At 40.4% G+C, this 16,690-nt stretch overlaps 1 protein-coding gene across 2 annotated transcripts in view; it reads left to right on the forward strand.

Moving 5' to 3' along the window:
• The first annotated feature begins 3,952 nt into the window (after nt 1-3,952).
• The window catches only part of LOC133536161 (nucleus accumbens-associated protein 2), a 119,483-nt gene continuing 106,745 nt past the window's right edge, over nt 3,953-16,690 (forward strand). The window contains exons 1-2 of one of the 2 annotated variants that reach the window (XM_061876429.1): nt 3,953-4,028; nt 4,418-4,601. The gene's annotated coding sequence lies outside the window, so the exon portion shown is untranslated. Of the gene's footprint in view, nt 4,029-4,051; nt 4,602-16,690 lie in introns of those variants that run through there. The other variant, XM_061876427.1, reaches the window with a different exon arrangement.

A 16,690-nucleotide genomic window follows, 5' to 3' on the forward strand; every position in this document is an offset into this window, starting at 1 on the left:
AATAAAATGTTTTTCTTGGGGTGACACTTGAGTATTCTTTTATAGCTGTGTTTCAATTAAATGTGAGAAAATAAAGTATAAAATATTTAAATGTGTATTCAAAGGATGTATACAATGTGTAAATACATAATTTAATTACACAGATTCATATCCAGTTTAGTCAAGGGTGATGGGTCAAATGCAGAGAATAATTTTGCCACACCGTGAGTGTGTGTGACAATCATTGGTACTTTAACTTTTAAAATACAAAAATTGTGTGTGTATATTTTTACTTTCTAATTCTAGTCTTTCAAGCCCAATTATCTTTCACATTTTAACACAGGCGGTGCTAAAACTGACAGAATGACTAAATTAAAAGTAATAAAATACCGTATTTCCTTGAATTGCCTCCGGGGCGCTAATTAATTTAAAACCTCTTCTCACTCCTGCGCTTACCAAAGGCATGCGGTAAAAGTAAGCATGCGCTAATTATTTTAAAACCTCTTCTCACTCCGACACTTACCAAAGGTATGCAGTAAAAATTTGAGTGTGATGTAAGCTTGGACCTTAAATCCTACTGAATAGCTCTTAATCTTCTTCCCTTAATGCGATTTCAAATTACCGGTATTGAAATCAGCCTCCTCCATTTTGAAAATGATGACAGGGGAAGTGTCACTGGTGACGTCACGAGTTTGACCAGGCGGTAATACTAAGCATGCGCTAATTATTTTGGGAAACGAGTTTGACCTGGCAGTAATTCAAGGCAGGCGAATACTTTATGCCCTGCGGCAATTCAAGGAAATACGGTATATCAAATTTAATTAAAGTAATTTAAATCTAATTTAGCAAAATAAAATAATTGTATATGTATATTTTTACCTACTAATTCCAGTCTTTCAAAACCAATTATTGTTCATATTTTAACATGTGATGTGCTAAAACAGACATACTGACTACATTAAATGTAATAGAATAAATATGTATGTATTTATAAATGTTTGTACCTTAACAACATCAGTTTAAACTTCCATTTTAATGTTATTCTTATTTTATTTCGAGAGCAATAAGGTGCAGATATAAATAAATAGATTACTGTACAGATAAATATATTGCACTTTTGCATATGCATCCCCGTTTATGGATGTATGTTATATTGTCTTTATATTCCAGCGAGTTCATCCGTTTTTGAGGGGAATTGAGGGGATTATTATAATGCGTTCAAGAGTCTTAAATGTATAATAATTATATATATATATCCATCTATTTTCTACTGCTTATTCCCTTTTGGGGTCGCGGGGGGCGCTGGCGCCTATCTCAGCTACAATCGGGTGGAAGGCGGGGTACACCCTGGACAAGTCGCTAACTCATCGCAGGGCCAACACAGATAGACATACAACATTCACACTCACATTCACACATTAGGGCCAATTTAGTGTTTTTATATATATATATATATATATATATATATATATATATGTATATATATATATATATATATGTATAAATGGAGGAGTTCAAGTACATAGGAGTCTTGTTCATGACCAAGGGAAGAGTGGATCATGAGATCGACAGGCGGATCGGTACGGCGTCTTCAGTAAAGCGGACGTTGTATCGATCCGTTGTGGTGAAAAAGGAGCTGTGCCGGAAGGCAAAGCTCTCAATTTACCGGTCGATCTACGTTCCCATCCTCACCTATGGTCATGAGCTTTGGGTCATGACCGAAAGGACAAGATCACGTGTACAAGCGGCCGAAATGAGTTTCCTCCGCCGGGCGGGGGGGCTCTCCCTTAGAGATAGGGTGAGAAGCTCTGCCATCCGAGAGGAGCTCAAAGTAAAGCTGCTGCTCTTCCACATCGAGAGAAGCCAGATGAGGTGGTTCGGGCATCTGGTCAGGATGCCACCCGAACGCCTCCCTAGTGAGCTGTTTAGGGCACGTCCAACCGGTAGGAGGCCACGGGGAAGACCCAGGACACGTTGGGAAGACTATGTCTCCCAGCTGGCCTGGGAACACCTCGGGATCCCCCGGGAAGAGCTAGACGAAGTGGCTGGGGAAAGGGAAGTCTGGGTTTCCCTGCTTAGGCTGCTGCCCCTGCGACCCGAACTATATATATATATATATATATATATATATATATATATATATATATATATATATATATATATATATATATATATATATATATTATATTTACACATTTATATATAAAATATATGTGTACATATATTAAATATATATACCACATATGTGTATATATACTTTATATCAATCAATCAATGTACATTTATATAGCCCTAAATCACTAGTGTCTCAAAGGGCTGCACAAACCACAACACAAACCATTACGACATCCTCGGTAGGCCCACATAAGGGCAAGGAAAACTCACCCCCAGTGGGACGTCGGTGACAATGATGACGATGAGAACCTTGGAGAGGACCACATACTGTATATGGGCAACCCCCCCTCTCTAGGGGACCGAAAGCAATGGATGTCGAGCGTGTCTAACATGATACTGTGAAAAGTTCAGTCCATAGTGGATCCAACACATATAAAATATGTGTATATATAATATATATAAGATATATGTGTGTAAATGTGTATATATATATATATATATATATCCATCCATCCATCCATCTTCTTCCGCTTATCCGAGGTCGGGTCGCGGGGGCAGCAGCCTAAGCAGGGAAGCCCAGACTTCCCTCTCCCCAGCCACTTCGTCTAGCTCTTCCCGGGGGATCCCGAGGCGTTCCCAGGCCAGCCGGGAGACATAGTCTTCCCAACGTGTCCTGGGTCTTCCCCGTGGCCTCCTACCGGTTGGACGTGCCCTAAACACCTCCCTCGGGAGGCGATCGGGTGGTATCCTGACCAGATGCCCGAACCACCTCATCTGGCTCCTCTCCATGTGGAGGAGCAGCGGCTTTACTTTGAGTTCCTCCCGGATGACAGAGCTTCTCACCCTATCTCTAAGGGAGAGCCCCGCCACACGGCGGAGGAAACTCATTTCGGCCGCCTGTACCCGTGATCTTATCCTTTCGGTCATGACCCAAAGCTCATGACCATAGGTGAGGATGGGAACGTAGATTGACCGGTAAATCGAGAGCTTTGCCTTCCGGCTCAGCTCCTTCTTCCCCACAACAGATCGGTACAACGTCCGCATTACTGAAGACGCCGCACTGATCCGCCTGTCGATCTCACGATCCACTCTTCCCCCACTCGTGAACAAGACTCCTAGGTACTTGAACTCCTCCACTTGGGGCAGGGTCTCCTCCCCAACCCGGAGATGGCACTCCACCCTTTTCCGGGAGAGAACCATGGACTCGGATTTGGAGGTGCTGATTCTCATACCGGCCGCTTCACACTCGGCTGCGAACCGATCCAGTGAGAGCTGAAGATCCCGGCCAGATGAAGCCAACAGGACCACATCGTCTGCAAAAAGCAGAGACCTATATATATATATATATATATATATATATATATATATATATATATATATATATATAGATATATATATCCATCCATCCATTTTCTACCGCTTATTCCCTTTTGGGGTCGCGGGGGGCGCTGGCGCCTATCTCAGCTACAATCGGGCGGAAGGCGGGGTACACCCTGGACAAGTCGCCACCTCATCGCAGGGCCAACACAGATAGACAGACAACATTCACACTCACATTCACACATATATATATATATATATATATATACATACGCTTAAAACCTTTGCATACTAACGAATACCAAACACATTTTAGCTAAGTTGTACATTTGTCAGTTAATAAAAACGTAATAAATATCAACTTGAGACAATAGTTTGTCAATTTCTAAAAACTAATTGGAATGATTTTTGTTTACAGATTAAGTGCATTCCCATACACGAGTGTACTGTACTATACTGTAATATACTGTATCATACTGTACTCCGTTACTGCTGGGCTGCAGTGTGGCCCCGCCGCCAGCAGTTGGCGCTGTCATGCCCTCACCCCAAAGAAGGAAGTATGCGCATGTGCAGAAGTTCGCCGCGGCCGCCGCTGTCATCTGAGGACATGTGAGGTAACCACACATGTTCACCTTCCCCTCGTCGCCCGTGTCGCTTTAAACGTGTCATTCATTTGCCTTTTCATGAAAGCACAACAACATATGTGACCAACGAGTCCTTTTGGCGCCGGTGGCGAACGCCAGAGAGAAGGGGAGGGCGCTCCATGGGCTTCTTTACAACAGCGCCTAGTGCACCGAGTTCACGTGTCCGTAAAAGGCGGCACGACATGACTACATTAGCCTAGCTTCCGTAAAGAAAGCTCCGCCGCCACTATCAAGCAACAACACTAACACACAAAAAAAAAGAAGATATGTCTGCCTCTTTAAAGTGTTAGCTAAACTGTGAAGTCGGGCTGCTCCGTCAAAACTGTCCGTGTGAGCGACTTCCCCTTTCCTTCACACAGGCAGCGGGCACTCAGAGGACGAGCGTGGCCGAGGTGAGAGTGGCGACGGGCGGCCACGGCAGAGCCGCAGGAGTCGCGAAGAAGGAGGAGGAGAACCAGGGGTACGAGTTCCTTTGAATCGGCAAAGTTTATTGGTCGTCTGAAGAGGACACTTCGTCACCGTGCATGGAATAACAACATACGGGTAAATATAAATATATATATGTCATTACATGATATATACAGTAAGCTTTGTACGCATGACGCATCGCCATGCATTACCTCCCCCAAGCAAATCTGCTGACATGACGCTGCAGTGCTTCAGTGGTAATGCAATGTATGTACCCAAGTATAGCAATATCGCCCTAAATGCTTATCATACTTTTGCCCTACTGTACCGGAGAAAGTGGCGTATATATATATATTTATTTTTTTTTTAGGAAAGAAAAAAAAAAAAGTTGCGTCACGGTGAAGTCAAAACAAAAAAATCTCCACCCACAATTGTAGCTTTTGTGGAGTGTTGCACAAGCGTGGGAGTCCAGCAATGGACTGGACGGCATTCTTCTCTCTCCCTCTGCAATGAAAGCAGCATTTGCAACTGTAAAGTATGACGGTGTTTATCATGGTATGTTGATCTGGGTGAAAGTATATTTCACTTTAAAAAAAAAAGGCGGCTGTACTGTGGCAAAGTTGATCTCCCTTGAACTCTTGTGGTCATAAACAGAGGTGGGTAGAGTAGCCAGAAATTGTACTCAAGTAAGAGTACTGTTACTTCAGAGATTTATTACTCAAGTAAAAGTAAGGAGTAGTCACCCAAATATTTACTTGAGTAAAAGTAAAAAGTATGTTGTGAAAAACTACTCAAGTACTGAGTAACTGATGAGTAACCTGTTCGTTTAATACAACAAATAATGCACAAAAACATAAAAATAGCAATGAGCAAATTCAGAGCCAGGAATATCTCTTAAGCAACTAAAACAATAATATATATTAAATAATAATACATTACAATAAAAAAAAAATAAGGCAAATTGAGCCACAATAACAGCACCATAGGCTCAGTAGGCATTCATTGATTGATTGATTGATTGAAACTTGTATTAGTAGATTGCACAGTACAGTACATATTCCGTACAATTGACCACTAAATGGTAACACCCCAATAAGTTTTTCAACGTTAATCAATTACTTAATAAATGACCAAGTCGAGGTGATCTACCGCAATATACATACACACATATATATATATATATATATATATATATATATACACACATACATTTATATATACAGTATATAATTTATATTTCTTTATTTTGCCGTTTTTTGTTGACTTGTTAAAGGTTTTTAATGAATATACATGCATGTTTAACATATAGATTCCTATCTTTCATGAAGACAAGAATATAAGTGGGTGTATTACCTGATTCTGATGACTTGCATTGATTGGAATCAGACAGTATAGTGATGATAACGTCCACGTTTTCAAATGGAGGATAAAAAAAGTCCTCCTTTCTGTCTAATAACACATAAAAGTCATTGGTTTTTGGCATCTTATTTGTCCAGCTTCCATATTCGTTTTTATACACTTTACAAGAAATACACTGGCGGCGAACTCCATAGTTTGCTAGCTTGTTTGCGCTGGCTTTCGGAGACTCTTATTTTGTTAGCGCAGGCGCGATGAAGCGGCACTTTTATTGTGAAAACAGGAACTGTGCAATCAGTCTTTAGGCTTTTGACGGGAAGTACGGTTGAAATAAAAAGTGTCTTTTTTCCTTTACACTTTTGATTGATTGAAACTTTTATTAGTAGATTGCACAGTACAGTACATATTCCGTACAATTGACCACTAAATGGTAACACCTGAATATGTTTTTCAACTTGTTTAAGTCGGGGTCCATGTTTGACGGTCAAGTGACCGCCTAGCTCTGTTTGATTGGTCCAACGTCACCAGTGACTGAATGTGATTGGTGAAACGCAGGCATGCGTAGATCCTACTTTGAAGGTCTTTCAGACAAACCAAAACAAACATTAACAGATCGATAAAAAAAAGTAGCGAGTAGCGAGCTGAATGTAGATAAATGGAGCGGAGTAAAAGTAGCGTTTCTTCTCTATAAATATACTCAAGTAAAAGTATGTTGCATAAAAACTACTTTAGAAGTACAATTTATCCTAAAAGTTACTCAAGTAGATGTAACGGAGTAAATGTAGTGCGTTAATACCAACCTCTGGTCATAAAAGGCAAGTGACACTAGTTTAATTGTGTTTTCCACCACATTTTGTTCCCATAATAACCCATATTTGCCAACCTTGAGACCTCCTTACCATGAATTGATTAACTACCATGAATTGACTAACGTGGACCCCGACTTAAACAAGTTGAAAAACTTATTCAGGTGTTACCATTTAGCGGTCAATTGTACGGAATATGTACTGAACTGTGCAATCTAGTAATAAAAGTATCAATCAATCCGATTTCGGGAGGTCGGGTTGGGGCGGAGGCGTGGTAGGGGCGGGGGGCGTGGTTAAGAGGGGAGGAGTATAATTCACAAACTCAGTATTTCATATATATATATACATATATATATATATATATATATATATATATTCATATATATATATATATATATATATATATATATATATATATATATATACTGTATATATATGAAATACTTGACTTTCAGTGAAATCTAGCTATATAAATGGGCTTCACGGTGGAAGAGGGGTTACAGCGTCTGCCTCACAATACGAAGCTTCTGCAATCCTGGGTTCAATCCCAGGCTCGGGATCTTTCTGTGTGAAGGTTTGCATGTTCTCCCCGTGAATGCGTGTGGTCCCTCCGAGTACTCCGGCTTCCTCCCATTTCCAAAGACATGCACCTGGGGATAGGTTGATTGGCAACACTAAATTGGCCCTAGTGTGTGAATGTGAGTGTGAATGTTGTCTGTCTATCTGTGTTGGCCCTGCGGTGAGGTGGCGACTTGTCCAGGGTGTATGCTGCCTTCCGCCCGATTGTAGCTGAGATAGGCGCCAGCGCCACCCGCGACCCCAAAAGGTAGCAGCACTACTAATTTGTTCTTTCATTTAAAAAGTCACCCGCGAGAGAAGGAAGAGTATTTAATAAATACAGTTTTGGTCAATTGACTTAGTTGTGATTTCCCTCTCTGCATGAAAGTTTAAAAGTAACATATATTATTGCAGTATGAAGAACAATGTTTTAATGTAGACACAGAATCATCATACTGCTGTGATTATATGCATCAAGTGTTCATTCAAGACAAAGGAAAAATAATGAGATGTATATCGCAATATGGCATAAAAATATCGCGATATTAATAAAAGCCAATATCGCCCAGCCCTACAATGAAGTGGTTAGTGTTTTATTTTCCTATGTTTTAAACACAGTGTCGCTGTTCAAATTTTGTGTAATGTTACAGTGGCCGAAGATATGAATTATATTTATATCCAAACATTTTTTACTGCGTGTTCCTTTCGGAGTAGCGGTGGGACTGTTGCCTATCCCAGCTGCACTCGGGCAAAAGGTGCTCTTGTTAGATTAAATCCCTGCCTTGTATTTTATGAATACTTATGCCTACCACGCTACTATCTCTTAATGTTGGTCATAATAGTGGTACTTTTAGAGCCAATTGTTTTCTATAGTGGGACTTGGTATAAAAAGTTTGAGAACCATTGACCTATCCATCCATTTAATACCGCATGTCCCATTATGGGTCGCGGGGGTTGCTCGCGAGCCAGATGTGTTTTTTTTGATGACTGTATCTGGCTCTCAGATAAATCTTAGCTGACATTGCTTAAAACGATAAGTACTGAATAATTCCTCTGGTAATCACAGTGTTAAAAATAACGTTCAAAATATAAAACATTCTCATGCATTTTAATCCATCCATCCGTTTTCTACCGCACTTGTTAAAGAGTCGAATTAATGGTAAGAAGTATTTTATTTATTATTGTTAGTTTCAGAATAACAATTTTATTAAAGGCCTACTGAAACCCACTACTACCCACCACGCAGTCTGATAGTTTATATATCAATGATGAAATATTAACATTGCAACACATGCCAATACGGCCTTTTTAGTTTACTAAATTACAATTTTAAATTTCCCGGGAGTTTCGTCTTGAAAACGTCGTCTAATGATGACGTGTACGCAAGACGTCACAGGTTTTTAGGAAGTATGAGCGCTATACACACACACAGCTAAATGTCGTCTGCTTGAACGGCATAATTATACAGTATTTTGGAGAACTGTGTTGCTGAATCTTTTGCAATTTGTTCAATTAATATTGGAGAAGTCAAAGTAGCAAGATGGAGTTGGGAAGCTTTAGCCTTTAGCCACACAAAAACACACGGTGATTCCTTGTTTAAAATTCCTGGAGGTGAAAATTTACTATGGATCAGAATGTCAACCAGCAGATTTCGGTGAGAAAATTGTGGTTAAAAAGTCTGTTCTTACCGGAGAAAAGCTGAGCTTGTGCCATCCGTAGCTGCCGTCGACTCCCCTGAGACACTACGCGTCAACACACTTGTGGACGTACACCTCCGACGATCAGGTACTATTTAACTCACTAAAACACTAGCAACACAATAGAAAGATAAGGGATTTCCCAGAATTATCCTACTAAATGTGTCTAAAAACATCGGAATCCATCCCAATGCAATCGCGTTTTATTTTTATTTTTTTACTTTTTTTTAATTTATTTTTATTTTTTTTCTAGTCCGTCGCTATCAATATCCCCAAACACAAATCTTTCATCCTCGCTCAAATTAATGGGGAAATTGTCGTTTTCTCGGTCCGATTAGCACTTTTTGTTGGAGGCTCCCATTATAAACAATGTGAATATGTGAGGAGCCATCAACATGTGACGTCGTCTGCGACTTCCGGTAGAGGCAGGGCTTTTGTCTCAGCACTGAAAGTTGCGAACTTTATCATGGATGTTCTCTACTAAATCTTTTCAGCAAAAATGTGGCAATATCGCGAAATGATCAAGTATGACACATAGAATGGACCTGCTATCCCCGTTTGAATAAGAACATCTCATTTCAGTAGGCCTTTAAAAAGAATAAGAGTATTATACTCTGAACATGTTGGTCTTACTGGAAAATGCACTCATTTAGTTGTATTCAGTGTTAAAAAATATTATACGTCTCTCACGGAAATACATTTTAAAATATTTGGCTTTCATGGCTCTCTCAGCCAAAAAGGTTCCCGACCATGCTACTGTCTCTTAATGTCGGTCAAAATGGTGGTACTTTTAGAGCCATATTTTTTCTGTAGTGGAACTTGGTGAAAAGAGTTTGAGAACCACTGACTTATCCATCCATCCATCCATTTCCTACCGCTTGTCCCGTTTGGGGTCGCGGGGGTTGCTGTAGCCTATCTCAGCTGCACTCGGGCAAATACCTCTCTTGTTAAATTAAATCCCTGCCTTGTATTTTATAAATACTTATGCCTACCAAGCTACTGTCTCTTAATGTCGGGCATAATGGCGGTACCTTTAGAGCAGCGGTTCTTAACCTGGGTTCGATCGAACCCTAGGGGTTCAGTGAGTTTGTCTTAGGGGTTCGGCGGAGCCTCCGCCGCGGAGGTGAGGACACACCCGACTCGTGTAAATAGAAACTTCTCCCTATCTGCGTATTTTGTCAGAACGGGGGCTATGGTGTGGTTTGTTTTCCCGGAATGCAAAGGAAGGTGACGTTAATGGCGTGAAGGTAAAGACCTATTTGATTTTATCAATAAAAAAAGTGCAAACTAAAAGGCTTGCATAAGGCGGAGAACAAACTCGACTAAATAATAAAAACTACCACAAAGGCAAAACTGGATATGAAACAAAAGACTTGCAAACGTGACATGAATAAACAAAACTTACTTGGAAGGAAATGAGCAGAGCAATACATAACCAGAGTGAACACAGCATGGCGCAACAACAATGACGCCAGGCCGACTGCCTGGCAACTATAAGCTTAAATAATAGTGACATGATTAACACAGGTGCGTGAGTCCTAAACAAATCAGGTGCGTGAGTCCAAATGAGTACAGGAGAACTAATCGGTCGTCATGGTGACAAAATAATGGAGCGTAAACAGGAACTAAAAAGAGTCTTAAACCTACAGAACATAACTAAACAAAACGTGACCACAGAACATGACAAATTTGCAGGTGTGTAATTTGTTGTGAGTTCATGCTCTGTTTTGGTGTTGTTCTTTGAACAAGGTGATGTTCATACACGGTTCATTTTGTGCACCAGTAAAAAAAAACATACTGTAACTGTCTTGAGTTTGGAAATAAAACATTTTATTTTCCACTAAAGAAGGGTTCGGTGAATGCGCATTTGAAACTGGTGGGGTTCCGTACCTCCAACAAGGTTAAGAACCACTGCTTTAGAGCCAATTGTTTTCTATAGTGGGACTTTGTGACATGACAATCAACAATGTCCACACAAAGAAGGATAGCAAAAATTTAAATAGTTTTGCTTGCTAACACAAAGCAGGTGCGGGGAACAGCGCTCAAAGGAAGACATGAAACTGCTACAGGAAAATACCAACAAAACAGGAAGGGCCACCAAAATAAAAGCACAAGACAAGAACTAAAACACTACACACAGGAAAACACCAACAAACTCAGAATAAGGCACGACGACCTGGTGTAGATTAATATTTTAACGTTTTCTGCTGGTTGTGTGTCTCCGTATTTTTTAATTAAACAAATGTGCCTTGTCTCAAAAAAGGTTGAAAAACACTGCCATAGATTGCAGGTGTTGCTCAGGTGGGTTTGCCTCAAGCAAAAACAGCTCAGAAATTGAACAGAATCAACCGTTTTACCGCAAAGCTACTTATGCAGTATTTGGTGCGAATGAAAAGAGGTAAAGAGGCATTTGAAACACACTTATTTTTATTGTCTCATCAACATTATCATATTATTGACCAAGCCATTATGTAAAAGGGCTTTTTTGCATTGTTTGTCAACATCCTAAAGTACATTAAGTAAAGGACTTTGATATGCAGGATTTGTTTGGATTTTGAAGCGTTTTTTCCGATAAGTAGTAGAATTAATCTGTTCCACAGTCCAAAGTGTCGCCATCGTAAAACCTTTATTAACTGCACAAACATTGTTTTTGAGCAGCATTTTGGCAATCTCAACGTTACAGGAGTGTGAAAAGAAGTTAACCTGTGTAATTAATAAAAAAGGCGGAATATAACCTGCATGGGTTTGCCTTTTTCATACTGCAGACTAGTGTTGTCCCGATAACAAAATTATTTCTATGCTTTTTGATACTTTCATGAATAAAGGGGACCACAAAAAATTGCATTATTGGCTTTATTTTAACAAAAGATCTTACGGTAGATCAAACATATGTTTCTTATTGGAAGTTTGTCCTTAAATAAAATAGTGAACATACAAGACAACTTGTCTTTAAGTAGTAAGTAAGCAAACAAAGGCTCCTAATTTAGTCTGCTGACATATGCAGTAACATATTGTGTCATTTATCATTCTATTATTTTGTCTACATTATTAAGGACAAGTGGTATAACATGAATTAATAATCTACTTGTTTATTTACTGTTAATATCTACTTACGTTCTCTTTTAACATGTTCTGTCTACACTTCTCGTTTATTCTTCTGTTTGGATGCTTTCCATTAGTTTTGGATGATACCACACATTTGGGTATCAATCCAGTACCAAGTAGTTAAAGTGAAGTACATTAGTCATACTCAAAGTCCTCATGTGTCTAAGGACATATTTACTGAGTTTATAAACATAATATACATTTTTTAAAAACAAAAGAAGATTTTGTGATGCCATAAAATGGCGACGTGATCATAGTAGTAGCGACTGGATACATTCCTGTACTTGGTATCATTACAGTGGATGTCAAGTGTAGATCCACCAATGGCGTTTCTTTGCATTATGATGCCAGTGAGCTACGGTGTGTAGTAAAGCATGTTTATCGTCCTGCAGGGATGATACTTGTAAGAAACTCACTTTATTTGTTGCCATGGAGACAAGGATTAGTGATTTAGAAGAAGCTAAAACACTGCTGACAGGGGCTGGACTTTATCCGTTAGCTAGCTAGCCATGTCTTAAAGCGCCACTTCTGGTGGGCGTTTCAGTGTTATAACTTCACCATTATCGTCAGTTTGTACGCCGAAATGTGTCCGTGCTCCCTTTTCATTCTACACACTGTGTCTGCTTGTAAGTACTCCGTGATTGTGCGCTACCGAACATGCTCATCTGCTCGTAAACCAGCAATGACGCAACGTGACGACAACGGGGGGGCAATGGGCGGGAGGACCGGTACTTTTTAGAGGCGGTATAGTACCGAATATGTTTCATTAGTATTGCGGTACTATACTAATACTAATACCGTACAACCCTACTGCAGACTGAAAGTCAAGAGGGCTAGCCAACAAGCCAAAACTTGTCAGCTCGTTGTCCAGCACGACTCCTAAGGCATCTGGTGGTGCGGTACACTAAGGTGCTCTCGCAGAGCTCTACCAGCTGGCATCGATTACACTGTGACTTGTTAATTATGATTAGTAAATAACAGACAAAACAAAAATAACATTTAAGTACTGGACTTCAGGCGACATGGAACTTTTTCAAATTTAACAAGTTTTTTTTTGTTTGTGCATACTTGCCAACCCTACTGATTATCCCGGGAGACTCGAATTTCAGTGCCCCTCCCGAAAGTCTCCCGAGGCAACCATTCTCCCGAATTTCTCCCAATTTTTACCCAGACAACGAGATTGAGGGCATGGTTTTAAGGCACTGCCTTTAACGTCCTCTCTTACCAGAAACCTTCACCCCATAACAGACGCAATGCTGTCCTCACTCAGGTCTGCATGCTGACCTGAGGACAGCCTATCGTCACGTCCGCTTTTCTTCCATAAAAACAGCGTGCCGTCCTAGACACATAACGTCTTCGGCTCGTCACGCACACAAGTGAATGCAAGCCATACTTGTTCAACAGCCACACTGAGCTCAGGTGGCAGTACAAACAACTTTAACACTGTTGCAAATATGCGCCACACTGTGAACCCACACCAAACAAGAATGACAAATACATTTCGGCAGAATAGAGTACTCCCATTAGCTTCATTGTTAGCCACATTGTATTTGCTGTATATTAGAAATTAGAATGCATAAAAAAAGACAGACGTGTGTTGTTGTCTTTAATAGGAATTTTGAATAATAGGAAAAATTACCCCAAAATGTGCGTGTTCCCTTTAAAATTATGAATATCGTTTTAAAAAGTGATTCATAGAAAATAAATACCTACATGGTAGAGATTTAAATTGTGAAGTGAAGTGAATTATATTTATACAGCGCTTTTTCTCAAGTGACTCAAAGCGCTTTACATAGTGAAACCCAAGTTACATTCAAACCAGTGTGGGTGGCACTGGAAGCAGGTGGGTAAAGTGTCTTGCCCAAGGAAACAACGACAGTGACTAGGATGGGGGAAGCAAGAATCAAACCTGCAACCCTCAAGTTGCTGGCACGGCCACTCTACCAACCGAGCTAAACCGCCCCTAAATTAATAAACTTTATGCAAGAGGCACGTTTTTCCAGGAAAACGTCAAATTCCGATTTGAACAACACGTTCTTGTGTTCTCCAGCTCCAAAAATTAAAGCTGTACTTGAATCTCGTGTCACCAGGCCGAATTTAAATTGTGAATTAATTAAATCAAGTATTCAAAATATGTATTATCATCACGCATGAACTATACAACCCTTAAGTGACAAAGTACATGTGTGATGAGAATTCATAATTTGCATATTAGATTTAATTGCAGACAAATTCATCTATTATTATTTAGTATGCAAATTATGAATTATCATCACACATGAACAATATATATATATATATATATATATATATACATATATATATATATATATAACCCGTAAGTTACAACAAGATTCTCTATTCCGCCCATAAATCCCAATAAATCAATCAATCAATGTTTACTTATATAGCCCTAAATCACTAGTGTCTCAAAGGGCTGCACAAACCACCACGACATCCTCGGTAGGCCCACATAAGGGCAAGGAAAACTCACACCCAGTGGGACGTCGGTGACAATAATGACCCAGTGGGACGTCGGTGACAATGATGACTATGAGAACCTTAGAGAGGAGGAAAGCAATGGATGTCGAGCGGGTCTAACATGATACTGTGAAAGTTCAATCCACAATGGATCCAACACAGTCGCGAGAGTCCAGTCCAAAGCGGATCCAACACAGCAGCGAGAGTCCCGTTCACAGCGGAGCCAGCAGGAAACCATCCTAAGCGGAGGCGGATCAGCATCGCAGAGATGTCCCCAGCCGATACACAGGCAAGCAGTACATGGCCACCGGATCGGACCGGACCCCCTCCACAAGGGAGAGTGGGACATAGAAGAAAAAGAAAAGAAACGGCAGATCAACTGGTCTAAAAAGGGAGTCTATTTAAAGGCTAGAGTATACAAATGAGTTTTAAGGTGAGACTTAAATGCTTCTACTGAGGTGGCATCTCGAACTGTTACCGGGAGGGCATTCCAGAGTACTGGAGCCCGAACGGAAAACGCTCTATAGCCCGCAGACTTTTTTTGGGCTTTGAGAATCACTAACAAGCCGGAGTCCTTTGAACGCAGATTTCTTGCCGGGACTTTTGGTGCAATACAATCGGCAAGATAGGATGGAGCTAGACCGTGTAGTATTTTATACGTAAGTAGTAAAACCTTAAAGTCACATCTTAAGTGCACAGGAAGCCAGTGCAGGTGAGCCAGTACAGGCGTAATGTGATCAAACTTTCTTGTTCTTGTCAAAAGTCTAGCAGCCGCATTTTGTACCAACTGTAATCTTTTAATGCTAGACATGGGGAGACCCGAAAATAATACGTTACAGTAGTCGAGGCGAGACGTAACAAACGCATGGATAATGATCTCAGCGTCTTTAGTGGACAGAATGGAGCGAATTTTAGCGATATTACGGAGATGAAAGAAGGCCGTTTTAGTAACGCTTTTAATGTGTGCCTCAAAGGAGAGAGTTGGGTCGAAGATAATACCCAGATTCTTTACCGTGTCGCCTTGTTTAATTGTTTGTTTGTCAAATGTTAGAGTTGTATTATTAAATAGAGTTCGGTGTCTAGCAGGACCGATAATCAGCATTTCCGTTTTTTTGGCGTTGAGTTGCAAAAAGTTAGCGACATCCATTGTTTAATTTCATTAAGACACGCCTCCAGCTGACTACAATCCGGCGTGTTGGTCAGCTTTAGGGGCATGTAGAGTTGGGTGTCATCAGCATAACAGTGAAAGCTAATACCGTATTTGCGTATGATGTCACCTAGCGGCAGCATGTAGATGCTGAAGAGTGCAGGGCCAAGGACCGAACCCTGGGGAACTCCACACGTTACCTTAACGTAGTCCGAGGTCACATTGTTATGGGAGACACACTGCATCCTATCAGTAAGATAAGAGTTAAACCAAGACAGGGCTAAGTCTGACATACCAATTCGTGTTTTGATACGTTCTAATAAAATATTATGATCGACGGTATCGAAAGCAGCGCTAAGATCGAGGAGCAGCAACATAGATGACGCATCAGAATCCATCGTTAGCAATAGATCATTAGTCATTTTTGCGAGGGCTGTCTCCGTGGAGTGATTTGCCCTGAAACCGGATTGAAAGGTTTCACATAGATTGTTAGACGCTAAGTGTTCATTTAACTGCTCCGCAACAATTTTTTCAAGGATTTTTGAAATAAAGGGAAGGTGAGACACCGGTCGGTAGTTTACCATGAGGTCAGGATCGAGGTTAGGTCTTTTAAGAAGAGGATGAATAACCGCTTTTTTGAATGCTAGGGGAACAGTGCCCGAGGAGAGTGATAAGTTTATAATATTTAGCACTGATGGACCTAATAATACAAAGAGCTCCTTGATCAGTTTCCTAGGAAGAGGGTCAAGTAAACATGTTGTCTGTTTTATTCCATTTACACGTTGTAACAATTCCTCTAATGTTATTTCCTCAAAACGAGAGAAACTATTTTGGAGGGCAGTATCCGCCGTATATACCATCGTATCAGTGTTAATAGAACCCCGTTGTAGCTGGGACGCATTGTCTTTAATCTCCTTTCTAATGACTTAAATTTTCTTACTAAAGAATTGTATAAAGTCATCAGCTGAGTGGGTTGAGCTACTGGAAGGGGTCCCTTGTTGGGTTAGCGATGCTACCGTACTAAACAAAAATTTAGGATCGTTTTTATTACGGTGGATGAGATTTGAGTAATAT

Source organism: Nerophis ophidion, linkage group LG17 (assembly GCF_033978795.1).
Source record: "Nerophis ophidion isolate RoL-2023_Sa linkage group LG17, RoL_Noph_v1.0, whole genome shotgun sequence".
NCBI lineage: Eukaryota > Metazoa > Chordata > Actinopteri > Syngnathiformes > Syngnathidae > Nerophis > Nerophis ophidion.